This window comes from Loxodonta africana, chromosome X (genome assembly GCF_030014295.1).
Source record: "Loxodonta africana isolate mLoxAfr1 chromosome X, mLoxAfr1.hap2, whole genome shotgun sequence".
Taxonomy (NCBI): Eukaryota; Metazoa; Chordata; class Mammalia; order Proboscidea; family Elephantidae; genus Loxodonta; species Loxodonta africana.
In genome coordinates this window covers 152,573,843-152,600,114 of record NC_087369.1, presented here as the reverse complement: position 1 = coordinate 152,600,114, position 26,272 = coordinate 152,573,843, and positions in this window count along the sequence as shown.

Sequence of the window (26,272 nt, the reverse complement as noted above, 5' to 3'; positions counted from 1 at the left end):
AAGGCGCGAGGACACCCGACTGTACCAGAACGCCTCGTGTCCGAAGGCGCCGCGGGAGCACACCAAACGGCACCAGAAACCTCTGGTCCGAAGGCGCGGGGGCACCCACTGCATCAGCAAGCCTCTGGTCAGAAGGCGCGAAGGCACCCGACTGCACCAGCAAGCCTCTGCTCCAAAGGCGCGGGGACACCCGACTGCACCAGAACGCTCGGGGTCTGAAGGCGCGGAGCACACATCTGCACTAGAAAGCCTCTAGTCCGAAGCCGCGGGGGCACCCGACTGCATCAGCAAGCCTCTGGTCAGAAGGCACAGAGGCACCCGAATGCACCAGAAAGCCTCCGGTCCTAAGGCGCGGGGACACCCGACTGCACTAGAACGTCTCTGGTCCGAAGGCGCGGGGGCACCCGACTGCACCAGCAAGACTCCGGTGCCAAGGCGCGGGGATACCCCTACTGCACCAGCAAGCCTCCGGTGGGAAGGCGCGGGGGCACCGGACTGCGCCAGCAAGCCTCTGGGAAGAAGGTGCTCACCTTCTCTTGGTCTCTGAGTCCTCAAGCGCACTGTAGCCGACTCGCTAGTTTGCGAGGCAGCCACCAGGCCGTCCTCGCGCCAGTATCCTGGTTCAGCTGCCACCACACCCAGTGTTAACAGCTCTGTCTCCCTGGGGTAGTGCCTTCTCAGCCAGGAAACCTCCTGCCCAAAGACATGCTCCACCCTAGCTTCCTCTTCTGGAGGACAGCGAGGTTCACTACCTCCTCTGTGGGGATGAGTGCCTATTTCGGCAAGTGGCTTGATCCTGTTGGGCTGATTTTTGCGCCTCGTTTGCATAATACCCCACCAATCCCCTCTCTGCACTGAACTGGACAATCCCCTTGCCAGTGGCTCCCCATTTTCTATATAACATCTGAGGTCTTCTGCTGGCAGGGACTGGCTTCTTCCCTGGGCAAAAGTAACAAATGTCTCCAAGGACTAGGGCCAGCGTAACGAGGGCAATTGTCGCAACTCCTCAGGGCCCAAGGGGGGGAAGAAAAGATGCCAAGCTGTTTTCTTTTTCTGTCTTTCCGTACCGGACCAAGCATAGGCCCAAAATGCCCAAAACCCGATGCTGTCACCTGGAGTGCTCCTCACAGAGATCCTACAGAACAGAGCAGAACTGCCCAATAGGGCTTCCAAGGAGCGGCTGGTGGATTCAAACTGCCGACCTTTGGGTAGCAGCCGGACACTTAACCACTGCACCACCGGGGCCCAAATAAAGAAAACCACATCGCCACATGGGGCCATAGCCCCCTGGCTTCCAGAAGGCAGTCCCAACACCTCTCAAGTCCCAGGGCCAGGGCCACTGTCTTCTTGAGTACCAGAGGGCGGAGTCAAGCCCCTCTGATTCCCGGGAGGCAGGGACACGGTCTCCTCTCGGGCCCCTGCCCTGTGTAGGCAACTGTAACAGCTCCACCGACACGAGGCTCCTGGCAGGTGCCAACTCCACCAGAAAAGCCCCCTGCCCGAAGGCGCTCAGCTCTCTTGGGCCACGGGTCCGCAGGCCCACCAGAGCTGCCTCTCTCTCCGGGGCCTGGAACCCGATCGTGCCCACCTGGCACCCTTCTCCTGGTTCTGCTGCCACCACTCCAGGATTACCGCTCTCTCTGTCTCCTGGGTCTAGGAGGGTTGTCAGCGAGGGATTCCGGGTTCCAAGGGCACACTCCTGCTCCAGGCTCTTCTTTGTGATCCTGGGGAGGTCCGCCCAACCTCTGTGGGATGGGTGCTTATACAAGGCAACGGGCCTTCAGCCTATTGGGTGGGCTTTTGGCACCGTAGCTACATAATAACTGACCGGTCCCCCTCTCTGGGCTAAACGGGCCAATCCCTTGCAAGTGGCTCCATCTATTTGCATAACGGCTGACATTTTCCGCAGGCAAGGACTGGCTTTTCCCTGGCAAGGGTAAAACGTTTCTCAGAAAGGGATCCAAAGAAGGGGGCCACCACCTACCTGAGCGCTAGAGGGCTTGGCCAGTGGCTTTCTGAACTCAAAGAGATGAGGCCATGGCCTTTCTGGTTTCAGAGGGCGGAGCCACGCTTCCCTTTTGTACCAGAGAGCAGGGCTAAGCCCTCTGATTTCTGAGAGAGGGGACAGGGCCCCTTGGGTTCAGGAGTGCAGGGGACCATTGCCACTCGAGATCCAGCGGCCAGGGCCACCAGCTCCTCGAGTACCAGAAAGCTGGGCCTAGCCGGTCTCATCTCCAAGAGGCAGTGACAAGACCTGCTGGGGTCCAGAGGGCAGACTACTGCCTCCCGGAGTACTGGAGGGCAGGGCCAAGACTTTACCGTTTCCAAGGAGGGGGGACAGGGCCTTCTTGGTTCAAGAGGGTGGCCCCCGCCTCCAAGATCCCATGGGTAGGACCACCGACTCCTGGAGTACCAGAGGACGGGGCCTAGGCTTTCTGATGTTTCCAGGAATCCAGGATATGGCCTCCTGGCCTCCAGAGGGTGGGGCGCCTGCTCCCTGGTCCCAAGGCAGGGGCCAAGACCTCCCAGGTCCCCTGGGCCAGGCTATGGCCTTCCTGAGAAGCAAAAGGGGGAGGGGACCAAGCCCTTCTGATTTCCAAGAGCCTGGAATATGGCCTCCTGGCTTGCGTCTCCCCGGTCTCAGGATGGGGCCCATTATCTCCTGGATTGAGGAGTCCAGGGCCAACGCCTCCCAGGTCCCACGGGAGGGGTTTTTGCCGTCTGGTCTCTGGTGGGCGGGTCCACAGCCTGCTGGGGGGCCAGGGTGCCTGGCAGGTCCAAGCACTCCCGATTTTCAGGGTGTGGGCACATGGCCCCAGGGCTTCCAGAGGGCGGGTCAGAAGGCCTCCCAGGTCCGGAGGTTGCAACACAGCCTCCTGGGTCCCAGAGAGCAGGTCCTCCGCCTCCCTCTCGGGATCCAGTTCACAGGCCCGCCTTCCTGAGTACCACAGAGGGCGGGGCCAAGCTCTTCGGATCTCCTAGAGGCCGATTTAGGATCTCCTGGGTAACAGACACGGGGGCCACTGCCTCCTGGAGTCCAAGGGGTGGGACCACTGCCTCCGGGGATCCAGTGAGCGGGGCCACCCGCCCCCGTCGAGTACCAGAGGGCCGGGCCAAGCCTCTTGATCTCCAAGAGGTGGGGACGTGGCCGCCTGGGTTCCGACCCAAGGGCGGCTGCCTCCTAGGTCCCAGGGACCGGGCCGCTGCCTACTGGGTTCCAGAGTTCGGGGTCAACGCCTCCCAGGTCCCATGGGCGGCGCTGCTGTCCCGCCACGCTCTCCCCCGAAGGCCCCCACCTCGCCGCCGAATCCAGCGGGCGGGGCCACCACGCCTCCAGTGCCAGAGGGCGGGGCCAAGCCCTCGTCATCTCCAAGAGGCGGGGCTGCAGCCTGCTGGGTTCCAGAGGCGGGGTCAACACCTCCCTGAGTAACGGAGGGCGGGGCCAAGCCCTACTGATATCTCAGGGGCGGGGACACGGCCTCCAGGGGCCAGAGGGCGGGAGCCACCGCCTCCCGGAGAACTAGAGGGCAGGGCCAAGCCCTTTGGATTTCCAAGGGCGGGGACCCGGTCTCCATGGCCTCAAGAGGGCGGCCCCAACCTCCCGGGTCCCTTCAGCAGGGCTATTCCACCCCGGATTCAGTGGGCCGGGCCACGCCTCCTCCCAGTACAGAGGGGGGGGGGCACTAGCCCTTCTCAGTTCCAAGATGCGGGGTGAGGTGCAGTAGCAATAGTGTTGGGCCTCGTCTGACTTCCAGGAGAATGGGAATCCCCATTAGCCCAAGCTGACTCCTATGAGGTGAAGGTCAGGCATACGTCCACTCTCCAATCTTCCTACCGATTCTGACACAGCTGCCCTCCTCGCTTGGCACTCTCTACTTCTCTGCTGGGTTCAATAATTCCTTGCAATGGCCACACACAACTCACAGAACATACTCAGAGTTCACACGGTTTATTAGGGAAGTAACATGGGATCAGGATTTACGGAAGTAAGAGCAAGAGGGACCAATGTCCAGAACCACGCAGGCAACCTCTGCAGGACTGCCCAAAAGTGAAGAGCACATCTCTTCCTTCTTCGGTGTAGGACAGCTCCCTCGCTCCCTCCATCTCTCTTTCTCTCTCTTAGCAGACCTTACAGCCTCCTCCCAGCCCCATCAGGAGATGCATTCCCTCTGCCCCCGCAGAACTGACCCCCTCTTGGCCTGAGGACAGGCCTCCTCTCACACCCCACACACGACAGGGTTCTCTTGCTCCCGCAGGAGAGGTTCCTCTCCAGCACCCTCAGGACGGGCCTTCTCTTGGCCTCTGCCCTGCTCAGGCATGTGCTACAGCTCCTTGAGCTCTGCTGACGTGATCCCGAAGGCCACCAACTTTGCCAGCAAGCCTCCGGCCCAAGGTACTCAACTCTCTTGCTCTGTGGGTCCGCAAGCCCACTTAGCTGCCTCACCCCGTGGGCCAGAAAGCCGACCACGCCATCTCACAATGCTGTCCTGCTTCTGCTGCCGCCACTGCACTGCTATAGCTCTCTGTCTCCTGGATGAGAGGGTTCTCAGCAAAAGACCACGGGTCCAAAGGACACACTGCTCCAGGCTCTTCTTCTTGGGGATAGTGCGGTCCCCCCAACCCCAACATCTCTGAGATGGCTGCTTTTACGGGTAAGTGGCTTAACCCTATGCGACTGATTTCCTGCACCTTATTTGGATACTGATTGACGGATCCCCTCTCTGCACTCAACTGGCCAATCCCTTGCCAGTGGCTGCATCTATCTGCAAAACAACTGAGGTTTTCCAATGGCTGGGGACTGGTTTCTTCCCCTGGGCAAAAATAGCAAACTCCTCCATGGGGTAGGGCCCCTGTAAGGAGGGCAATTGTCAGAAGGCTTCAAGGCCCAGGGGGAGAGAAATCTGCCAAGCCCTTCTCTCTTTTTCACAGAACCAAGACAAAAGGCCACAGAAAGACACTCAATTCCCAACACGGGGGAGGGGGGAGGGAAGGGGGGACCTGAGCTGGCCTCCTGGGTTCCAGAAGGCGGGAGTAGCACCTCCCAAGGCCCAGAGGCAAGGCCAAGGCCAAGGCCTCCTGGGTTCCGGAGGGAAGGACCACCGCCATTCTGAGTACCGGAGACCAGATCCAAGCGGTCGTGATTTCCAGGAGAGGGGAGAGAGGCTCCCTCTCGGGTCCTGCCCTGCTCAGGCAAGTGTCCCATCTCTTTGAACTCAGCGGACAGGAGTCACGAGGCACCCGACTGCACCAGAAAGCCTCCAGTCCTAAGTCGCGGGGGCATCCGAATGGACCTGCAGGCCGCCGGTCCGAAGGCGCGAGGACACCCGACTGTACCAGAACGCCTCGTGTCCGAAGGCGCCGCGGGAGCACACAACGGCACCAGAAACCTCTGGTCCGAAGGCGCGGGGGCACCCCACTGCATCAGCAAGCCTCTGGTCAGAAGGCGCGAAGGCACCCGACTGCACCAGCAAGCCTCTGCTCCAAAGGCGCGGGGACACCCGACTGCACCAGAACGCCTCGGGTCTGAAGGCGCGGAGACACACATCTGCACTAGAAAGCCTCTAGTCCGAAGCCGCGGGGGCACCCGACTGCATCAGCAAGCCTCTGGTCAGAAGGCACAGAGGCACCCGAATGCACCAGAAAGCCTCCGGTCCTAAGGCGCGGGGACACCCGACTGCACTAGAACGTCTCTGGTCCGAAGGCGCGGGGGCACCCGACTGCACCAGCAAGACTCCGGTGCCAAGGCGCGGGGATACCCTACTGCACCAGCAAGCCTCCGGTGGGAAGGCGCGGGGGCACCGGACTGCGCCAGCAAGCCTCTGGGAAGAAGGTGCTCACCTTCTCTTGGTCTCTGAGTCCTCAAGCGCACTGTAGCCGACTCGCTAGTTTGCGAGGCAGCCCACCAGGCCGTCCTCGCGCCAGTATCCTGGTTCAGCTGCCACCACCCCAGTGTTAACAGCTCTGTCTCCCTGGGGTAGTGCCTTCTCAGCCAGGAAACCTCCTGCCCAAAGACATGCTCCACCCTAGCTTCCTCTTCTGGAGGACAGCGAGGTTCACTACCTCCTCTGTGGGGATGAGTGCCTATTTCGGCAAGTGGCTTGATCCTGTTGGGCTGATTTTTGCGCCTCGTTTGCATAATACCCCACCAATCCCCTCTCTGCACTGAACTGGACAATCCCCTTGCCAGTGGCTCCCCATTTTCTATATAACATCTGAGGTCTTCTGCTGGCAGGGACTGGCTTCTTCCCTGGGCAAAAGTAACAAATGTCTCCAAGGACTAGGGCCAGCGTAACGAGGGCAATTGTCGCAACTCCTCAGGGCCCAAGGGGGGGAAGAAAAGATGCCAAGCTGTTTTCTTTTTCTGTCTTTCGTACCGGACCAAGCATAGGCCCAAAATGCCCAAAACCCGATGCTGTCACCTGGAGTGCTCCTCACAGAGATCCTACAGAACAGAGCAGAACTGCCCAATAGGGCTTCCAAGGAGCGGCTGGTGGATTCAAACTGCCGACCTTTGGGTTAGCAGCCGGACACTTAACCACTGCACCACCGGGGCCCCAAATAAAGAAAACCACATCGCCACATGGGGCCATAGCCCCCTGGCTTCCAGAAGGCAGGTCCAACACCTCTCAAGTCCCAGGGCCAGGGCCACTGTCTTCTTGAGTACCAGAGGGCGGAGTCAAGCCCCTCTGATTCCCGGGAGGCAGGGACACGGTCTCCTCTCGGGCCCCTGCCCTGTGTAGGCAACTGTAACAGCTCCACCGACACGAGGCTCCTGGCAGGTGCCAACTCCACCAGAAAGCCCCCTGCCCGAAGGCGCTCAGCTCTCTTGGGCCACGGGTCCGCAGGCCCACCAGAGCTGCCTCTCTCCGGGGGCCAGGAACCCGATCGTGCCACCTGGCACCCTTCTCCTGGTTCTGCTGCCACCACTCCAGGATTACCGCTCTCTCTGTCTCCTGGGTCTAGGAGGTTGTCAGCGAGGGATTCCGGGTTCCAAGGGCACACTCTGCTCCAGGCTCTTCTTTGTGATCCTGGGGAGGTCCCGCCAACCTCTGTGGGATGGGTGCTTATACAGGCAACGGGCTTCAGCCTATTGGGTGGGCTTTTGGCACCGTAGCTACATAATAACTGACCGGTCCCCCTCTCTGGGCTAAACGGGCCAATCCCCTTGCAAGTGGCTCCATCTATTTGCATAACGGCTGACATTTTCCGCAGGCAAGGACTGGCTTTTCCCTGGGCAAGGGTAAAACGTTTCTCAGAAAGGGATCCAAAGAAGGGGGCCACCACCTACCTGAGCGCTAGAGGGCTTGGCCAGTGGCTTTCTGAACTCAAAGAGATGAGGCCATGGCCTTTCTGGGTTTCAGAGGGCGGAGCCACGCTTCCCTTTTGTACCAGAGAGCAGGGCTAAGCCCCTCTGATTTCTGAGAGAGGGGACAGGGCCCCTTGGGTTCAGGAGTGCAGGGACCATTGCCACTCGAGATCCAGCGGCCAGGGCCACCAGCTCCTCGAGTACCAGAAAGCTGGGCCTAGCCGGTCTCATCTCCAAGAGGCAGTGACAAGACCTGCTGGGGTCCAGAGGGCAGACTTACTGCCTCCCGGAGTACTGGAGGGCAGGGCCAAGACTTTACCGTTTTCCAAGGAGGGGGACAGGGCCTTCTTGGTTCAAGAGGGTGGCCCCCGCCTCCAAGATCCCATGGGTAGGACCACCGACTCCTGGAGTACCAGAGGACGGGGCCTAGGCTTTCTGATGTTTCCAGGAATCCAGGATATGGCCTCCTGGCCTCCAGAGGGTGGGGCGCCTGCTCCCTGGTCCCAAGGCAGGGGCCAAGACCTCCCAGGTCCCCTGGGCCAGGCTATGGCCTTCCTGAGAAGCAAAAGGGGGAGGGGACCAAGCCCTTCTGATTTCCAAGAGCCTGGAATATGGCCTCCTGGCTTGCGTCTCCCCGGTCTCAGGATGGGGCCCATTATCTCCTGGATTGAGGAGTCCAGGGCCAACGCCTCCCAGGTCCCACGGGAGGGGTTTTTGCCGTCTGGTCTCTGGTGGGCGGGTCCACAGCCTGCTGGGGGGCCAGGGTGCCTGGCAGGTCCAAGCACTCCCGATTTTCAGGGTGTGGGCACATGGCCCCAGGGCTTCCAGAGGGCGGGTCAGAAGGCCTCCCAGGTCCGGAGGTTGCAACACAGCCTCCTGGGTCCCAGAGAGCAGGTCCTCCGCCTCCCTCTCGGGATCCAGTTCACAGGCCCGCCTTCCTGAGTACCAGAGGGCGGGGCCAAGCTCTTCGGATCTCCTAGAGGCCGATTTAGGATCTCCTGGGTAACAGACACGGGGGCCACTGCCTCCTGGGTCCAAGGGGTGGGACCACTGCCTCCGGGGATCCAGTGAGCGGGGCCACCGCCCCGTCGAGTACCAGAGGGCCGGGCCAAGCCCTCTTGATCTCCAAGAGGTGGGGACGTGGCCGCCTGGGTTCCGACCCAAGGGCGGCTGCCTCCTAGGTCCCAGGGACCGGGCCGCTGCCTACTGGGTTCCAGAGTTCGGGGTCAACGCCTCCCAGGTCCCATGGGCGGCGCTGCTGTCCCGCCACGCTCTCCCCGAAGGCCCCCACCTTCGCCGCCGAATCCAGCGGGCGGGGCCACCACGCCTCCAGTGCCAGAGGGCGGGGCCAAGCCCTCGTCATCTCCAAGAGGCGGGGCTGCAGCCTGCTGGGTTCCAGAGGGCGGGGTCAACACCTCCCTGAGTAACGGAGGGCGGGGCCAAGCCCTACTGATATCTCAGGGGCGGGGACACGGCCTCCAGGGGCCAGAGGGCGGAGCCACCGCCTCCCGGAGAACTAGAGGGCAGGGCCAAGCCCTTTGGATTTCCAAGGGCGGGGACCCGGTCTCCTGGCCTCAAGAGGGCGGCCCCAACCTCCCGGGTCCCTTCAGCAGGGCTATTCCACCCCGGATTCAGTGGGCCGGGCCACGCCTCCTCCAGTACCAGAGGGGGGGGCCCTAGCCCTTCTCAGTTCCAAGATGCGGGGTGAGGTGCAGTAGCAATAGTGTTGGGCCTCGTCTGACTTCCAGGAGAATGGGAATCCCCATTAGCCCAAGCTGACTCCTATGAGGTGAAGGTCAGGCATACGTCCACTCTCCAATCTTCCTACCGATTCTGACACCAGCTGCCCTCCTCGCTTGGCACTCTCTACTTCTCTGCTGGGTTCAATAATTCCTTGCAATGGCCACACACAACTCACAGAACATACTCAGAGTTACACGGTTTATTAGGGAAGTAACATGGGATCAGGATTTACGGAAGTAAGAGCAAGAGGACCAATGTCCAGAACCACGCAGGCAACCTCTGCAGGACTGCCCAAAAGTGAAGAGCACATCTCTTCCTTCTTCGGTGTAGGACAGCTCCCTCGCTCCCTCCATCTCTCTTTCTTCTCTCTTAGCAGACCTTACAGCCTCCTCCCAGCCCCATCAGGAGATGCATTCCCTCTGCCCCCGCAGAACTGACCCCCTCTTGGGCCCTGAGGACAGGCCTCCTCTCACACCCCACACGACAGGGTTCTCTTGCTCCCGCAGGAGAGGTTCCTCTCAGCACCTCAGGACGGGCCTTCTCTTGGCCTCTGCCCTGCTCAGGCATGTGCTACAGCTCCTTGAGCTCTGCTGACGTGATCCCGAAGGCCACCAACTTTGCCAGCAAGCCTCCGGCCCAAGGTACTCAACTCTCTTGCTCTGTGGGTCCGCAAGCCCACTTTAGCTGCCTCACCCCGTGGGCCAGAAAGCCGACCACGCCATCTCACAATGCTGTCCTGCTTCTGCTGCCGCCACTGCACTGCTATAGCTCTCTGTCTCCTGGATGAGGAGGGTTCTCAGCAAAAGACCACGGGTCCAAAGGACACACTGCTCCAGGCTCTTCTTCTTGGGGATAGTGCGGTCCCCCCAACCCCAACATCTCTGAGATGGCTGCTTTTACGGGTAAGTGGCTTAACCCTATGGGACTGATTTCCTGCACCTTATTTGGATACTGATTGACGGATCCCCCTCTCTGCACTCAACTGGCCAATCCCCTTGCCAGTGGCTGCATCTATCTGCAAAACAACTGAGGTTTTCCAATGGCTGGGGACTGGTTTCTTCCCTGGGCAAAAATAGCAAACTCCTCCATGGGGTAGGGCCCCTGTAAGGAGGGCAATTGTCAGAAGGCTTCAAGGCCCAGGGGGAGAGAAATCTGCCAAGCCCTTCTCTCTTTTTCACAGAACCAAGACAAAAGGCCACAGAAAGACACTCAATTCCCAACACGGGGGAGGGGGGAGGGAAGGGGGGACCTGAGCTGGCCTCCTGGGTTCCAGAAGGCGGGAGTAGCACCTCCCAAGGCCCAGAGGCAAGGCCAAGGCCAAGGCCTCCTGGGTTCCGGAGGGAAGGACCACCGCCATTCTGAGTACCGGAGACCAGATCCAAGCGGTCGTGATTTCCAGGAGAGGGGAGAGAGGCTCCCTCTCGGGTCCTGCCCTGCTCAGGCAAGTGTCCCATCTCTTTGAACTCAGCGGACAGGAGTCACGAGGCACCCGACTGCACCAGAAAGCCTCCAGTCCTAAGTCGCGGGGGCATCCGAATGGACCTGCAGGCCGCCGGTCCGAAGGCGCGAGGACACCCGACTGTACCAGAACGCCTCGTGTCCGAAGGCGCCGCGGGAGCACACAACGGCACCAGAAACCTCTGGTCCGAAGGCGCGGGGGCACCCCACTGCATCAGCAAGCCTCTGGTCAGAAGGCGCGAAGGCACCCGACTGCACCAGCAAGCCTCTGCTCCAAAGGCGCGGGGACACCCGACTGCACCAGAACGCCTCGGGTCTGAAGGCGCGGAGACACACATCTGCACTAGAAAGCCTCTAGTCCGAAGCCGCGGGGGCACCCGACTGCATCAGCAAGCCTCTGGTCAGAAGGCACAGAGGCACCCGAATGCACCAGAAAGCCTCCGGTCCTAAGGCGCGGGGACACCCGACTGCACTAGAACGTCTCTGGTCCGAAGGCGCGGGGGCACCCGACTGCACCAGCAAGACTCCGGTGCCAAGGCGCGGGGATACCCTACTGCACCAGCAAGCCTCCGGTGGGAAGGCGCGGGGGCACCGGACTGCGCCAGCAAGCCTCTGGGAAGAAGGTGCTCACCTTCTCTTGGTCTCTGAGTCCTCAAGCGCACTGTAGCCGACTCGCTAGTTTGCGAGGCAGCCCACCAGGCCGTCCTCGCGCCAGTATCCTGGTTCAGCTGCCACCACCCCAGTGTTAACAGCTCTGTCTCCCTGGGGTAGTGCCTTCTCAGCCAGGAAACCTCCTGCCCAAAGACATGCTCCACCCTAGCTTCCTCTTCTGGAGGACAGCGAGGTTCACTACCTCCTCTGTGGGGATGAGTGCCTATTTCGGCAAGTGGCTTGATCCTGTTGGGCTGATTTTTGCGCCTCGTTTGCATAATACCCCACCAATCCCCTCTCTGCACTGAACTGGACAATCCCCTTGCCAGTGGCTCCCCATTTTCTATATAACATCTGAGGTCTTCTGCTGGCAGGGACTGGCTTCTTCCCTGGGCAAAAGTAACAAATGTCTCCAAGGACTAGGGCCAGCGTAACGAGGGCAATTGTCGCAACTCCTCAGGGCCCAAGGGGGGGAAGAAAAGATGCCAAGCTGTTTTCTTTTTCTGTCTTTCGTACCGGACCAAGCATAGGCCCAAAATGCCCAAAACCCGATGCTGTCACCTGGAGTGCTCCTCACAGAGATCCTACAGAACAGAGCAGAACTGCCCAATAGGGCTTCCAAGGAGCGGCTGGTGGATTCAAACTGCCGACCTTTGGGTTAGCAGCCGGACACTTAACCACTGCACCACCGGGGCCCCAAATAAAGAAAACCACATCGCCACATGGGGCCATAGCCCCCTGGCTTCCAGAAGGCAGGTCCAACACCTCTCAAGTCCCAGGGCCAGGGCCACTGTCTTCTTGAGTACCAGAGGGCGGAGTCAAGCCCCTCTGATTCCCGGGAGGCAGGGACACGGTCTCCTCTCGGGCCCCTGCCCTGTGTAGGCAACTGTAACAGCTCCACCGACACGAGGCTCCTGGCAGGTGCCAACTCCACCAGAAAGCCCCCTGCCCGAAGGCGCTCAGCTCTCTTGGGCCACGGGTCCGCAGGCCCACCAGAGCTGCCTCTCTCCGGGGGCCAGGAACCCGATCGTGCCACCTGGCACCCTTCTCCTGGTTCTGCTGCCACCACTCCAGGATTACCGCTCTCTCTGTCTCCTGGGTCTAGGAGGTTGTCAGCGAGGGATTCCGGGTTCCAAGGGCACACTCTGCTCCAGGCTCTTCTTTGTGATCCTGGGGAGGTCCCGCCAACCTCTGTGGGATGGGTGCTTATACAGGCAACGGGCTTCAGCCTATTGGGTGGGCTTTTGGCACCGTAGCTACATAATAACTGACCGGTCCCCCTCTCTGGGCTAAACGGGCCAATCCCCTTGCAAGTGGCTCCATCTATTTGCATAACGGCTGACATTTTCCGCAGGCAAGGACTGGCTTTTCCCTGGGCAAGGGTAAAACGTTTCTCAGAAAGGGATCCAAAGAAGGGGGCCACCACCTACCTGAGCGCTAGAGGGCTTGGCCAGTGGCTTTCTGAACTCAAAGAGATGAGGCCATGGCCTTTCTGGGTTTCAGAGGGCGGAGCCACGCTTCCCTTTTGTACCAGAGAGCAGGGCTAAGCCCCTCTGATTTCTGAGAGAGGGGACAGGGCCCCTTGGGTTCAGGAGTGCAGGGACCATTGCCACTCGAGATCCAGCGGCCAGGGCCACCAGCTCCTCGAGTACCAGAAAGCTGGGCCTAGCCGGTCTCATCTCCAAGAGGCAGTGACAAGACCTGCTGGGGTCCAGAGGGCAGACTTACTGCCTCCCGGAGTACTGGAGGGCAGGGCCAAGACTTTACCGTTTTCCAAGGAGGGGGACAGGGCCTTCTTGGTTCAAGAGGGTGGCCCCCGCCTCCAAGATCCCATGGGTAGGACCACCGACTCCTGGAGTACCAGAGGACGGGGCCTAGGCTTTCTGATGTTTCCAGGAATCCAGGATATGGCCTCCTGGCCTCCAGAGGGTGGGGCGCCTGCTCCCTGGTCCCAAGGCAGGGGCCAAGACCTCCCAGGTCCCCTGGGCCAGGCTATGGCCTTCCTGAGAAGCAAAAGGGGGAGGGGACCAAGCCCTTCTGATTTCCAAGAGCCTGGAATATGGCCTCCTGGCTTGCGTCTCCCCGGTCTCAGGATGGGGCCCATTATCTCCTGGATTGAGGAGTCCAGGGCCAACGCCTCCCAGGTCCCACGGGAGGGGTTTTTGCCGTCTGGTCTCTGGTGGGCGGGTCCACAGCCTGCTGGGGGGCCAGGGTGCCTGGCAGGTCCAAGCACTCCCGATTTTCAGGGTGTGGGCACATGGCCCCAGGGCTTCCAGAGGGCGGGTCAGAAGGCCTCCCAGGTCCGGAGGTTGCAACACAGCCTCCTGGGTCCCAGAGAGCAGGTCCTCCGCCTCCCTCTCGGGATCCAGTTCACAGGCCCGCCTTCCTGAGTACCAGAGGGCGGGGCCAAGCTCTTCGGATCTCCTAGAGGCCGATTTAGGATCTCCTGGGTAACAGACACGGGGGCCACTGCCTCCTGGGTCCAAGGGGTGGGACCACTGCCTCCGGGGATCCAGTGAGCGGGGCCACCGCCCCGTCGAGTACCAGAGGGCCGGGCCAAGCCCTCTTGATCTCCAAGAGGTGGGGACGTGGCCGCCTGGGTTCCGACCCAAGGGCGGCTGCCTCCTAGGTCCCAGGGACCGGGCCGCTGCCTACTGGGTTCCAGAGTTCGGGGTCAACGCCTCCCAGGTCCCATGGGCGGCGCTGCTGTCCCGCCACGCTCTCCCCGAAGGCCCCCACCTTCGCCGCCGAATCCAGCGGGCGGGGCCACCACGCCTCCAGTGCCAGAGGGCGGGGCCAAGCCCTCGTCATCTCCAAGAGGCGGGGCTGCAGCCTGCTGGGTTCCAGAGGGCGGGGTCAACACCTCCCTGAGTAACGGAGGGCGGGGCCAAGCCCTACTGATATCTCAGGGGCGGGGACACGGCCTCCAGGGGCCAGACGGCGGAGCCACCGCCTCCCGGAGAACTAGAGGGCAGGGCCAAGCCCTTTGGATTTCCAAGGGCGGGGACCCGGTCTCCTGGCCTCAAGAGGGCGGCCCCAACCTCCCGGGTCCCTTCAGCAGGGCTATTCCACCCCGGATTCAGTGGGCCGGGCCACGCCTCCTCCAGTACCAGAGGGGGGGGCCCTAGCCCTTCTCAGTTCCAAGATGCGGGGTGAGGTGCAGTAGCAATAGTGTTGGGCCTCGTCTGACTTCCAGGAGAATGGGAATCCCCATTAGCCCAAGCTGACTCCTATGAGGTGAAGGTCAGGCATACGTCCACTCTCCAATCTTCCTACCGATTCTGACACCAGCTGCCCTCCTCGCTTGGCACTCTCTACTTCTCTGCTGGGTTCAATAATTCCTTGCAATGGCCACACACAACTCACAGAACATACTCAGAGTTACACGGTTTATTAGGGAAGTAACATGGGATCAGGATTTACGGAAGTAAGAGCAAGAGGACCAATGTCCAGAACCACGCAGGCAACCTCTGCAGGACTGCCCAAAAGTGAAGAGCACATCTCTTCCTTCTTCGGTGTAGGACAGCTCCCTCGCTCCCTCCATCTCTCTTTCTTCTCTCTTAGCAGACCTTACAGCCTCCTCCCAGCCCCATCAGGAGATGCATTCCCTCTGCCCCCGCAGAACTGACCCCCTCTTGGGCCCTGAGGACAGGCCTCCTCTCACACCCCACACGACAGGGTTCTCTTGCTCCCGCAGGAGAGGTTCCTCTCAGCACCTCAGGACGGGCCTTCTCTTGGCCTCTGCCCTGCTCAGGCATGTGCTACAGCTCCTTGAGCTCTGCTGACGTGATCCCGAAGGCCACCAACTTTGCCAGCAAGCCTCCGGCCCAAGGTACTCAACTCTCTTGCTCTGTGGGTCCGCAAGCCCACTTTAGCTGCCTCACCCCGTGGGCCAGAAAGCCGACCACGCCATCTCACAATGCTGTCCTGCTTCTGCTGCCGCCACTGCACTGCTATAGCTCTCTGTCTCCTGGATGAGGAGGGTTCTCAGCAAAAGACCACGGGTCCAAAGGACACACTGCTCCAGGCTCTTCTTCTTGGGGATAGTGCGGTCCCCCCAACCCCAACATCTCTGAGATGGCTGCTTTTACGGGTAAGTGGCTTAACCCTATGCGACTGATTTCCTGCACCTTATTTGGATACTGATTGACGGATCCCCCTCTCTGCACTCAACTGGCCAATCCCCTTGCCAGTGGCTGCATCTATCTGCAAAACAACTGAGGTTTTCCAATGGCTGGGGACTGGTTTCTTCCCTGGGCAAAAATAGCAAACTCCTCCATGGGGTAGGGCCCCTGTAAGGAGGGCAATTGTCAGAAGGCTTCAAGGCCCAGGGGGAGAGAAATCTGCCAAGCCCTTCTCTCTTTTTCACAGAACCAAGACAAAAGGCCACAGAAAGACACTCAATTCCCAACACGGGGGAGGGGGGAGGGAAGGGGGGACCTGAGCTGGCCTCCTGGGTTCCAGAAGGCGGGAGTAGCACCTCCCAAGGCCCAGAGGCAAGGCCAAGGCCAAGGCCTCCTGGGTTCCGGAGGGAAGGACCACCGCCATTCTGAGTACCGGAGACCAGATCCAAGCGGTCGTGATTTCCAGGAGAGGGGAGAGAGGCTCCCTCTCGGGTCCTGCCCTGCTCAGGCAAGTGTCCCATCTCTTTGAACTCAGCGGACAGGAGTCACGAGGCACCCGACTGCACCAGAAAGCCTCCAGTCCTAAGTCGCGGGGGCATCCGAATGGACCTGCAGGCCGCCGGTCCGAAGGCGCGAGGACACCCGACTGTACCAGAACGCCTCGTGTCCGAAGGCGCCGCGGGAGCACACAACGGCACCAGAAACCTCTGGTCCGAAGGCGCGGGGGCACCCCACTGCATCAGCAAGCCTCTGGTCAGAAGGCGCGAAGGCACCCGACTGCACCAGCAAGCCTCTGCTCCAAAGGCGCGGGGACACCCGACTGCACCAGAACGCCTCGGGTCTGAAGGCGCGGAGACACACATCTGCACTAGAAAGCCTCTAGTCCGAAGCCGCGGGGGCACCCGACTGCATCAGCAAGCCTCTGGTCAGAAGGCACAGAGGCACCCGAATGCACCAGAAAGCCTCCGGTCCTAAGGCGCGGGGACACCCGACTGCACTAGAACGTCTCTGGTCCGAAGGCGCGGGGGCACCCGACTGCACCAGCAAGACTCCGGTGCCAAGGCGCGGGGATACCCTACTGCACCAGCAAGCCTCCGGTGGGAAGGCGCGGGGGCACCGGACTGCGCCAGCAAGCCTCTGGGAAGAAGGTGCTCACCTTCTCTTGGTCTCTGAGTCCTCAAGCGCACTGTAGCCGACTCGCTAGTTTGCGAGGCAGCCCACCAGGCCGTCCTCGCGCCAGTATCCTGGTTCAGCTGCCACCACCCCAGTGTTAACAGCTCTGTCTCCCTGGGGTAGTGCCTTCTCAGCCAGGAAACCTCCTGCCCAAAGACATGCTCCACCCTAGCTTCCTCTTCTGGAGGACAGCGAGGTTCACTACCTCCTCTGTGGGGATGAGTGCCTATTTCGGCAAGTGGCTTGATCCTGTTGGGCTGATTTTTGCGCCTCGTTTGCATAATACCCCACCAATCCCCTCTCTGCACTGAACTGGACAACCCCCTTGCCAGTGGCTCCCCATTTTCTATATAACATCTGAGGTCTTCTGCTGGCAGGGACTGGCTTCTTCCCTGGGCAAAAGTAACAAATGTCTCCAAGGACTAGGGCCAGCGTAACGAGGGCAATTGTCGCAACTCCTCAGGGCCCAAGGGGGGGAAGAAAAGATGCCAAGCTGTTTTCTTTTTCTGTCTTTCGTACCGGACCAAGCATAGGCCCAAAATGCCCAAAACCCGATGCTGTCACCTGGAGTGCTCCTCACAGAGATCCTACAGAACAGAGCAGAACTGCCCAATAGGGCTTCCAAGGAGCGGCTGGTGGATTCAAACTGCCGACCTTTGGGTTAGCAGCCGGACACTTAACCACTGCACCACCGGGGCCCCAAATAAAGAAAACCACATCGCCACATGGGGCCATAGCCCCCTGGCTTCCAGAAGGCAGGTCCAACACCTCTCAAGTCCCAGGGCCAGGGCCACTGTCTTCTTGAGTACCAGAGGGCGGAGTCAAGCCCCTCTGATTCCCGGGAGGCAGGGACACGGTCTCCTCTCGGGCCCCTGCCCTGTGTAGGCAACTGTAACAGCTCCACCGACACGAGGCTCCTGGCAGGTGCCAACTCCACCAGAAAGCCCCCTGCCCGAAGGCACTCAGCTCTCTTGGGCCACGGGTCCGCAGGCCCACCAGAGCTGCCTCTCTCCGGGGGCCAGGAACCCGATCGTGCCACCTGGCACCCTTCTCCTGGTTCTGCTGCCACCACTCCAGGATTACCGCTCTCTCTGTCTCCTGGGTCTAGGAGGTTGTCAGCGAGGGATTCCGGGTTCCAAGGGCACACTCTGCTCCAGGCTCTTCTTTGTGATCCTGGGGAGGTCCCGCCAACCTCTGTGGGATGGGTGCTTATACAGGCAACGGGCTTCAGCCTATTGGGTGGGCTTTTGGCACCGTAGCTACATAATAACTGACCGGTCCCCCTCTCTGGGCTAAACGGGCCAATCCCCTTGCAAGTGGCTCCATCTATTTGCATAACGGCTGACATTTTCCGCAGGCAAGGACTGGCTTTTCCCTGGGCAAGGGTAAAACGTTTCTCAGAAAGGGATCCAAAGAAGGGGGCCACCACCTACCTGAGCGCTAGAGGGCTTGGCCAGTGGCTTTCTGAACTCAAAGAGATGAGGCCATGGCCTTTCTGGGTTTCAGAGGGCGGAGCCACGCTTCCCTTTTGTACCAGAGAGCAGGGCTAAGCCCCTCTGATTTCTGAGAGAGGGGACAGGGCCCCTTGGGTTCAGGAGTGCAGGGACCATTGCCACTCGAGATCCAGCGGCCAGGGCCACCAGCTCCTCGAGTACCAGAAAGCTGGGCCTAGCCGGTCTCATCTCCAAGAGGCAGTGACAAGACCTGCTGGGGTCCAGAGGGCAGACTTACTGCCTCCCGGAGTACTGGAGGGCAGGGCCAAGACTTTACCGTTTTCCAAGGAGGGGGACAGGGCCTTCTTGGTTCAAGAGGGTGGCCCCCGCCTCCAAGATCCCATGGGTAGGACCACCGACTCCTGGAGTACCAGAGGACGGGGCCTAGGCTTTCTGATGTTTCCAGGAATCCAGGATATGGCCTCCTGGCCTCCAGAGGGTGGGGCGCCTGCTCCCTGGTCCCAAGGCAGGGGCCAAGACCTCCCAGGTCCCCTGGGCCAGGCTATGGCCTTCCTGAGAAGCAAAAGGGGGAGGGGACCAAGCCCTTCTGATTTCCAAGAGCCTGGAATATGGCCTCCTGGCTTGCGTCTCCCCGGTCTCAGGATGGGGCCCATTATCTCCTGGATTGAGGAGTCCAGGGCCAACGCCTCCCAGGTCCCACGGGAGGGGTTTTTGCCGTCTGGTCTCTGGTGGGCGGGTCCACAGCCTGCTGGGGGGCCAGGGTGCCTGGCAGGTCCAAGCACTCCCGATTTTCAGGGTGTGGGCACATGGCCCCAGGGCTTCCAGAGGGCGGGTCAGAAGGCCTCCCAGGTCCGGAGGTTGCAACACAGCCTCCTGGGTCCCAGAGAGCAGGTCCTCCGCCTCCCTCTCGGGATCCAGTTCACAGGCCCGCCTTCCTGAGTACCAGAGGGCGGGGCCAAGCTCTTCGGATCTCCTAGAGGCCGATTTAGGATCTCCTGGGTAACAGACACGGGGGCCACTGCCTCCTGGGTCCAAGGGGTGGGACCACTGCCTCCGGGGATCCAGTGAGCGGGGCCACCGCCCCGTCGAGTACCAGAGGGCCGGGCCAAGCCCTCTTGATCTCCAAGAGGTGGGGACGTGGCCGCCTGGGTTCCGACCCAAGGGCGGCTGCCTCCTAGGTCCCAGGGACCGGGCCGCTGCCTACTGGGTTCCAGAGTTCGGGGTCAACGCCTCCCAGGTCCCATGGGCGGCGCTGCTGTCCCGCCACGCTCTCCCCGAAGGCCCCCACCTTCGCCGCCGAATCCAGCGGGCGGGGCCACCACGCCTCCAGTGCCAGAGGGCGGGGCCAAGCCCTCGTCATCTCCAAGAGGCGGGGCTGCAGCCTGCTGGGTTCCAGAGGGCGGGGTCAACACCTCCCTGAGTAACGGAGGGCGGGGCCAAGCCCTACTGATATCTCAGGGGCGGGGACACGGCCTCCAGGGGCCAGAGGGCGGAGCCACCGCCTCCCGGAGAACTAGAGGGCAGGGCCAAGCCCTTTGGATTTCCAAGGGCGGGGACCCGGTCTCCTGGCCTCAAGAGGGCGGCCCCAACCTCCCGGGTCCCTTCAGCAGGGCTATTCCACCCCGGATTCAGTGGGCCGGGCCACGCCTCCTCCAGTACCAGAGGGGGGGGCCCTAGCCCTTCTCAGTTCCAAGATGCGGGGTGAGGTGCAGTAGCAATAGTGTTGGGCCTCGTCTGACTTCCAGGAGAATGGGAATCCCCATTAGCCCAAGCTGACTCCTATGAGGTGAAGGTCAGGCATACGTCCACTCTCCAATCTTCCTACCGATTCTGACACCAGCTGCCCTCCTCGCTTGGCACTCTCTACTTCTCTGCTGGGTTCAATAATTCCTTGCAATGGCCACACACAACTCACAGAACATACTCAGAGTTACACGGTTTATTAGGGAAGTAACATGGGATCAGGATTTACGGAAGTAAGAGCAAGAGGACCAATGTCCAGAACCACGCAGGCAACCTCTGCAGGACTGCCCAAAAGTGAAGAGCACATCTCTTCCTTCTTCGGTGTAGGACAGCTCCCTCGCTCCCTCCATCTCTCTTTCTTCTCTCTTAGCAGACCTTACAGCCTCCTCCCAGCCCCATCAGGAGATGCATTCCCTCTGCCCCCGCAGAACTGACCCCCTCTTGGGCCCTGAGGACAGGCCTCCTCTCACACCCCACACGACAGGGTTCTCTTGCTCCCGCAGGAGAGGTTCCTCTCAGCACCTCAGGACGGGCCTTCTCTTGGCCTCTGCCCTGCTCAGGCATGTGCTACAGCTCCTTGAGCTCTGCTGACGTGATCCCGAAGGCCACCAACTTTGCCAGCAAGCCTCCGGCCCAAGGTACTCAACTCTCTTGCTCTGTGGGTCCGCAAGCCCACTTTAGCTGCCTCACCCCGTGGGCCAGAAAGCCGACCACGCCATCTCACAATGCTGTCCTGCTTCTGCTGCCGCCACTGCACTGCTATAGCTCTCTGTCTCCTGGATGAGGAGGGTTCTCAGCAAAAGACCACGGGTCCAAAGGACACACTGCTCCAGGCTCTTCTTCTTGGGGATAGTGCGGTCCCCCCAACCCCAACATCTCTGAGATGGCTGCTTTTACGGGTAAGTGGCTTAACCCTATGCGACTGATTTCCTGCACCTTATTTGGATACTGATTGACGGATCCCCCTCTCTGCACTCAACTGGCCAATCCCCTTGCCAGTGGCTGCATCTATCTGCAAAACAACTGAGGTTTTCCAATGGCTGGGGACTGGTTTCTTCCCTGGGCAAAAATAGCAAACTCCTCCATGGGGTAGGGCCCCTGTAAGGAGGGCAATTGTCAGAAGGCTTCAAGGCCCAGGGGGAGAGAAATCTGCCAAGCCCTTCTCTCTTTTTCACAGAACCAAGACAAAAGGCCACAGAAAGACACTCAATTCCCAACACGGGGGAGGGGGGAGGGAAGGGGGGACCTGAGCTGGCCTCCTGGGTTCCAGAAGGCGGGAGTAGCACCTCCCAAGGCCCAGAGGCAAGGCCAAGGCCAAGGCCTCCTGGGTTCCGGAGGGAAGGACCACCGCCATTCTGAGTACCGGAGACCAGATCCAAGCGGTCGTGATTTCCAGGAGAGGGGAGAGAGGCTCCCTCTCGGGTCCTGCCCTGCTCAGGCAAGTGTCCCATCTCTTTGAACTCAGCGGACAGGAGTCACGAGGCACCCGACTGCACCAGAAAGCCTCCAGTCCTAAGTCGCGGGGGCATCCGAATGGACCTGCAGGCCGCCGGTCCGAAGGCGCGAGGACACCCGACTGTACCAGAACGCCTCGTGTCCGAAGGCGCCGCGGGAGCACACAACGGCACCAGAAACCTCTGGTCCGAAGGCGCGGGGGCACCCCACTGCATCAGCAAGCCTCTGGTCAGAAGGCGCGAAGGCACCCGACTGCACCAGCAAGCCTCTGCTCCAAAGGCGCGGGGACACCCGACTGCACCAGAACGCCTCGGGTCTGAAGGCGCGGAGACACACATCTGCACTAGAAAGCCTCTAGTCCGAAGCCGCGGGGGCACCCGACTGCATCAGCAAGCCTCTGGTCAGAAGGCACAGAGGCACCCGAATGCACCAGAAAGCCTCCGGTCCTAAGGCGCGGGGACACCCGACTGCACTAGAACGTCTCTGGTCCGAAGGCGCGGGGGCACCCGACTGCACCAGCAAGACTCCGGTGCCAAGGCGCGGGGATACCCTACTGCACCAGCAAGCCTCCGGTGGGAAGGCGCGGGGGCACCGGACTGCGCCAGCAAGCCTCTGGGAAGAAGGTGCTCACCTTCTCTTGGTCTCTGAGTCCTCAAGCGCACTGTAGCCGACTCGCTAGTTTGCGAGGCAGCCCACCAGGCCGTCCTCGCGCCAGTATCCTGGTTCAGCTGCCACCACCCCAGTGTTAACAGCTCTGTCTCCCTGGGGTAGTGCCTTCTCAGCCAGGAAACCTCCTGCCCAAAGACATGCTCCACCCTAGCTTCCTCTTCTGGAGGACAGCGAGGTTCACTACCTCCTCTGTGGGGATGAGTGCCTATTTCGGCAAGTGGCTTGATCCTGTTGGGCTGATTTTTGCGCCTCGTTTGCATAATACCCCACCAATCCCCTCTCTGCACTGAACTGGACAACCCCCTTGCCAGTGGCTCCCCATTTTCTATATAACATCTGAGGTCTTCTGCTGGCAGGGACTGGCTTCTTCCCTGGGCAAAAGTAACAAATGTCTCCAAGGACTAGGGCCAGCGTAACGAGGGCAATTGTCGCAACTCCTCAGGGCCCAAGGGGGGGAAGAAAAGATGCCAAGCTGTTTTCTTTTTCTGTCTTTCGTACCGGACCAAGCATAGGCCCAAAATGCCCAAAACCCGATGCTGTCACCTGGAGTGCTCCTCACAGAGATCCTACAGAACAGAGCAGAACTGCCCAATAGGGCTTCCAAGGAGCGGCTGGTGGATTCAAACTGCCGACCTTTGGGTTAGCAGCCGGACACTTAACCACTGCACCACCGGGGCCCCAAATAAAGAAAACCACATCGCCACATGGGGCCATAGCCCCCTGGCTTCCAGAAGGCAGGTCCAACACCTCTCAAGTCCCAGGGCCAGGGCCACTGTCTTCTTGAGTACCAGAGGGCGGAGTCAAGCCCCTCTGATTCCCGGGAGGCAGGGACACGGTCTCCTCTCGGGCCCCTGCCCTGTGTAGGCAACTGTAACAGCTCCACCGACACGAGGCTCCTGGCAGGTGCCAACTCCACCAGAAAGCCCCCTGCCCGAAGGCGCTCAGCTCTCTTGGGCCACGGGTCCGCAGGCCCACCAGAGCTGCCTCTCTCCGGGGGCCAGGAACCCGATCGTGCCACCTGGCACCCTTCTCCTGGTTCTGCTGCCACCACTCCAGGATTACCGCTCTCTCTGTCTCCTGGGTCTAGGAGGTTGTCAGCGAGGGATTCCGGGTTCCAAGGGCACACTCTGCTCCAGGCTCTTCTTTGTGATCCTGGGGAGGTCCCGCCAACCTCTGTGGGATGGGTGCTTATACAGGCAACGGGCTTCAGCCTATTGGGTGGGCTTTTGGCACCGTAGCTACATAATAACTGACCGGTCCCCCTCTCTGGGCTAAACGGGCCAATCCCCTTGCAAGTGGCTCCATCTATTTGCATAACGGCTGACATTTTCCGCAGGCAAGGACTGGCTTTTCCCTGGGCAAGGGTAAAACGTTTCTCAGAAAGGGATCCAAAGAAGGGGGCCACCACCTACCTGAGCGCTAGAGGGCTTGGCCAGTGGCTTTCTGAACTCAAAGAGATGAGGCCATGGCCTTTCTGGGTTTCAGAGGGCGGAGCCACGCTTCCCTTTTGTACCAGAGAGCAGGGCTAAGCCCCTCTGATTTCTGAGAGAGGGGACAGGGCCCCTTGGGTTCAGGAGTGCAGGGACCATTGCCACTCGAGATCCAGCGGCCAGGGCCACCAGCTCCTCGAGTACCAGAAAGCTGGGCCTAGCCGGTCTCATCTCCAAGAGGCAGTGACAAGACCTGCTGGGGTCCAGAGGGCAGACTTACTGCCTCCCGGAGTACTGGAGGGCAGGGCCAAGACTTTACCGTTTTCCAAGGAGGGGGACAGGGCCTTCTTGGTTCAAGAGGGTGGCCCCCGCCTCCAAGATCCCATGGGTAGGACCACCGACTCCTGGAGTACCAGAGGACGGGGCCTAGGCTTTCTGATGTTTCCAGGAATCCAGGATATGGCCTCCTGGCCTCCAGAGGGTGGGGCGCCTGCTCCCTGGTCCCAAGGCAGGGGCCAAGACCTCCCAGGTCCCCTGGGCCAGGCTATGGCCTTCCTGAGAAGCAAAAGGGGGAGGGGACCAAGCCCTTCTGATTTCCAAGAGCCTGGAATATGGCCTCCTGGCTTGCGTCTCCCCGGTCTCAGGATGGGGCCCATTATCTCCTGGATTGAGGAGTCCAGGGCCAACGCCTCCCAGGTCCCACGGGAGGGGTTTTTGCCGTCTGGTCTCTGGTGGGCGGGTCCACAGCCTGCTGGGGGGCCAGGGTGCCTGGCAGGTCCAAGCACTCCCGATTTTCAGGGTGTGGGCACATGGCCCCAGGGCTTCCAGAGGGCGGGTCAGAAGGCCTCCCAGGTCCGGAGGTTGCAACACAGCCTCCTGGGTCCCAGAGAGCAGGTCCTCCGCCTCCCTCTCGGGATCCAGTTCACAGGCCCGCCTTCCTGAGTACCAGAGGGCGGGGCCAAGCTCTTCGGATCTCCTAGAGGCCGATTTAGGATCTCCTGGGTAACAGACACGGGGGCCACTGCCTCCTGGGTCCAAGGGGTGGGACCACTGCCTCCGGGGATCCAGTGAGCGGGGCCACCGCCCCGTCGAGTACCAGAGGGCCGGGCCAAGCCCTCTTGATCTCCAAGAGGTGGGGACGTGGCCGCCTGGGTTCCGACCCAAGGGCGGCTGCCTCCTAGGTCCCAGGGACCGGGCCGCTGCCTACTGGGTTCCAGAGTTCGGGGTCAACGCCTCCCAGGTCCCATGGGCGGCGCTGCTGTCCCGCCACGCTCTCCCCGAAGGCCCCCACCTTCGCCGCCGAATCCAGCGGGCGGGGCCACCACGCCTCCAGTGCCAGAGGGCGGGGCCAAGCCCTCGTCATCTCCAAGAGGCGGGGCTGCAGCCTGCTGGGTTCCAGAGGGCGGGGTCAACACCTCCCTGAGTAACGGAGGGCGGGGCCAAGCCCTACTGATATCTCAGGGGCGGGGACACGGCCTCCAGGGGCCAGACGGCGGAGCCACCGCCTCCCGGAGAACTAGAGGGCAGGGCCAAGCCCTTTGGATTTCCAAGGGCGGGGACCCGGTCTCCTGGCCTCAAGAGGGCGGCCCCAACCTCCCGGGTCCCTTCAGCAGGGCTATTCCACCCCGGATTCAGTGGGCCGGGCCACGCCTCCTCCAGTACCAGAGGGGGGGGCCCTAGCCCTTCTCAGTTCCAAGATGCGGGGTGAGGTGCAGTAGCAATAGTGTTGGGCCTCGTCTGACTTCCAGGAGAATGGGAATCCCCATTAGCCCAAGCTGACTCCTATGAGGTGAAGGTCAGGCATACGTCCACTCTCCAATCTTCCTACCGATTCTGACACCAGCTGCCCTCCTCGCTTGGCACTCTCTACTTCTCTGCTGGGTTCAATAATTCCTTGCAATGGCCACACACAACTCACAGAACATACTCAGAGTTACACGGTTTATTAGGGAAGTAACATGGGATCAGGATTTACGGAAGTAAGAGCAAGAGGACCAATGTCCAGAACCACGCAGGCAACCTCTGCAGGACTGCCCAAAAGTGAAGAGCACATCTCTTCCTTCTTCGGTGTAGGACAGCTCCCTCGCTCCCTCCATCTCTCTTTCTTCTCTCTTAGCAGACCTTACAGCCTCCTCCCAGCCCCATCAGGAGATGCATTCCCTCTGCCCCCGCAGAACTGACCCCCTCTTGGGCCCTGAGGACAGGCCTCCTCTCACACCCCACACGACAGGGTTCTCTTGCTCCCGCAGGAGAGGTTCCTCTCAGCACCTCAGGACGGGCCTTCTCTTGGCCTCTGCCCTGCTCAGGCATGTGCTACAGCTCCTTGAGCTCTGCTGACGTGATCCCGAAGGCACCAACTTTGCCAGCAAGCCTCCGGCCCAAGGTACTCAACTCTCTTGCTCTGTGGGTCCGCAAGCCCACTTTAGCTGCCTCACCCCATGGGCCAGAAAGCCGACCACGCCATCTCACAATGCTGTCCTGCTTCTGCTGCCGCCACTGCACTGCTATAGCTCTCTGTCTCCTGGATGAGGAGGGTTCTCAGCAAAAGACCACGGGTCCAAAGGACACACTGCTCCAGGCTCTTCTTCTTGGGGATAGTGCGGTCCCCCCAACCCCAACATCTCTGAGATGGCTGCTTTTACGGGTAAGTGGCTTAACCCTATGGGACTGATTCCCTGCAACTTATTTGGATACTGATTGACGGATCCCCCTCTCTGCACTCAACTGGCCAATCCCCTTGCCAGTGGCTGCATCTATCTGCAAAACAACTGAGGTTTTCCAATGGCTGGGGACTGGTTTCTTCCCTGGGCAAAAATAGCAAACTCCTCCATGGGGTAGGGCCCCTGTAAGGAGGGCAATTGTCAGAAGGCTTCAAGGCCCAGGGGGAGAGAAATCTGCCAAGCCCTTCTCTCTTTTTCACAGAACCAAGACAAAAGGCCACAGAAAGACACTCAATTCCCAACACGGGGGAGGGGGGAGGGAAGGGGGGACCTGAGCTGGCCTCCTGGGTTCCAGAAGGCGGGAGTAGCACCTCCCAAGGCCCAGAGGCAAGGCCAAGGCCAAGGC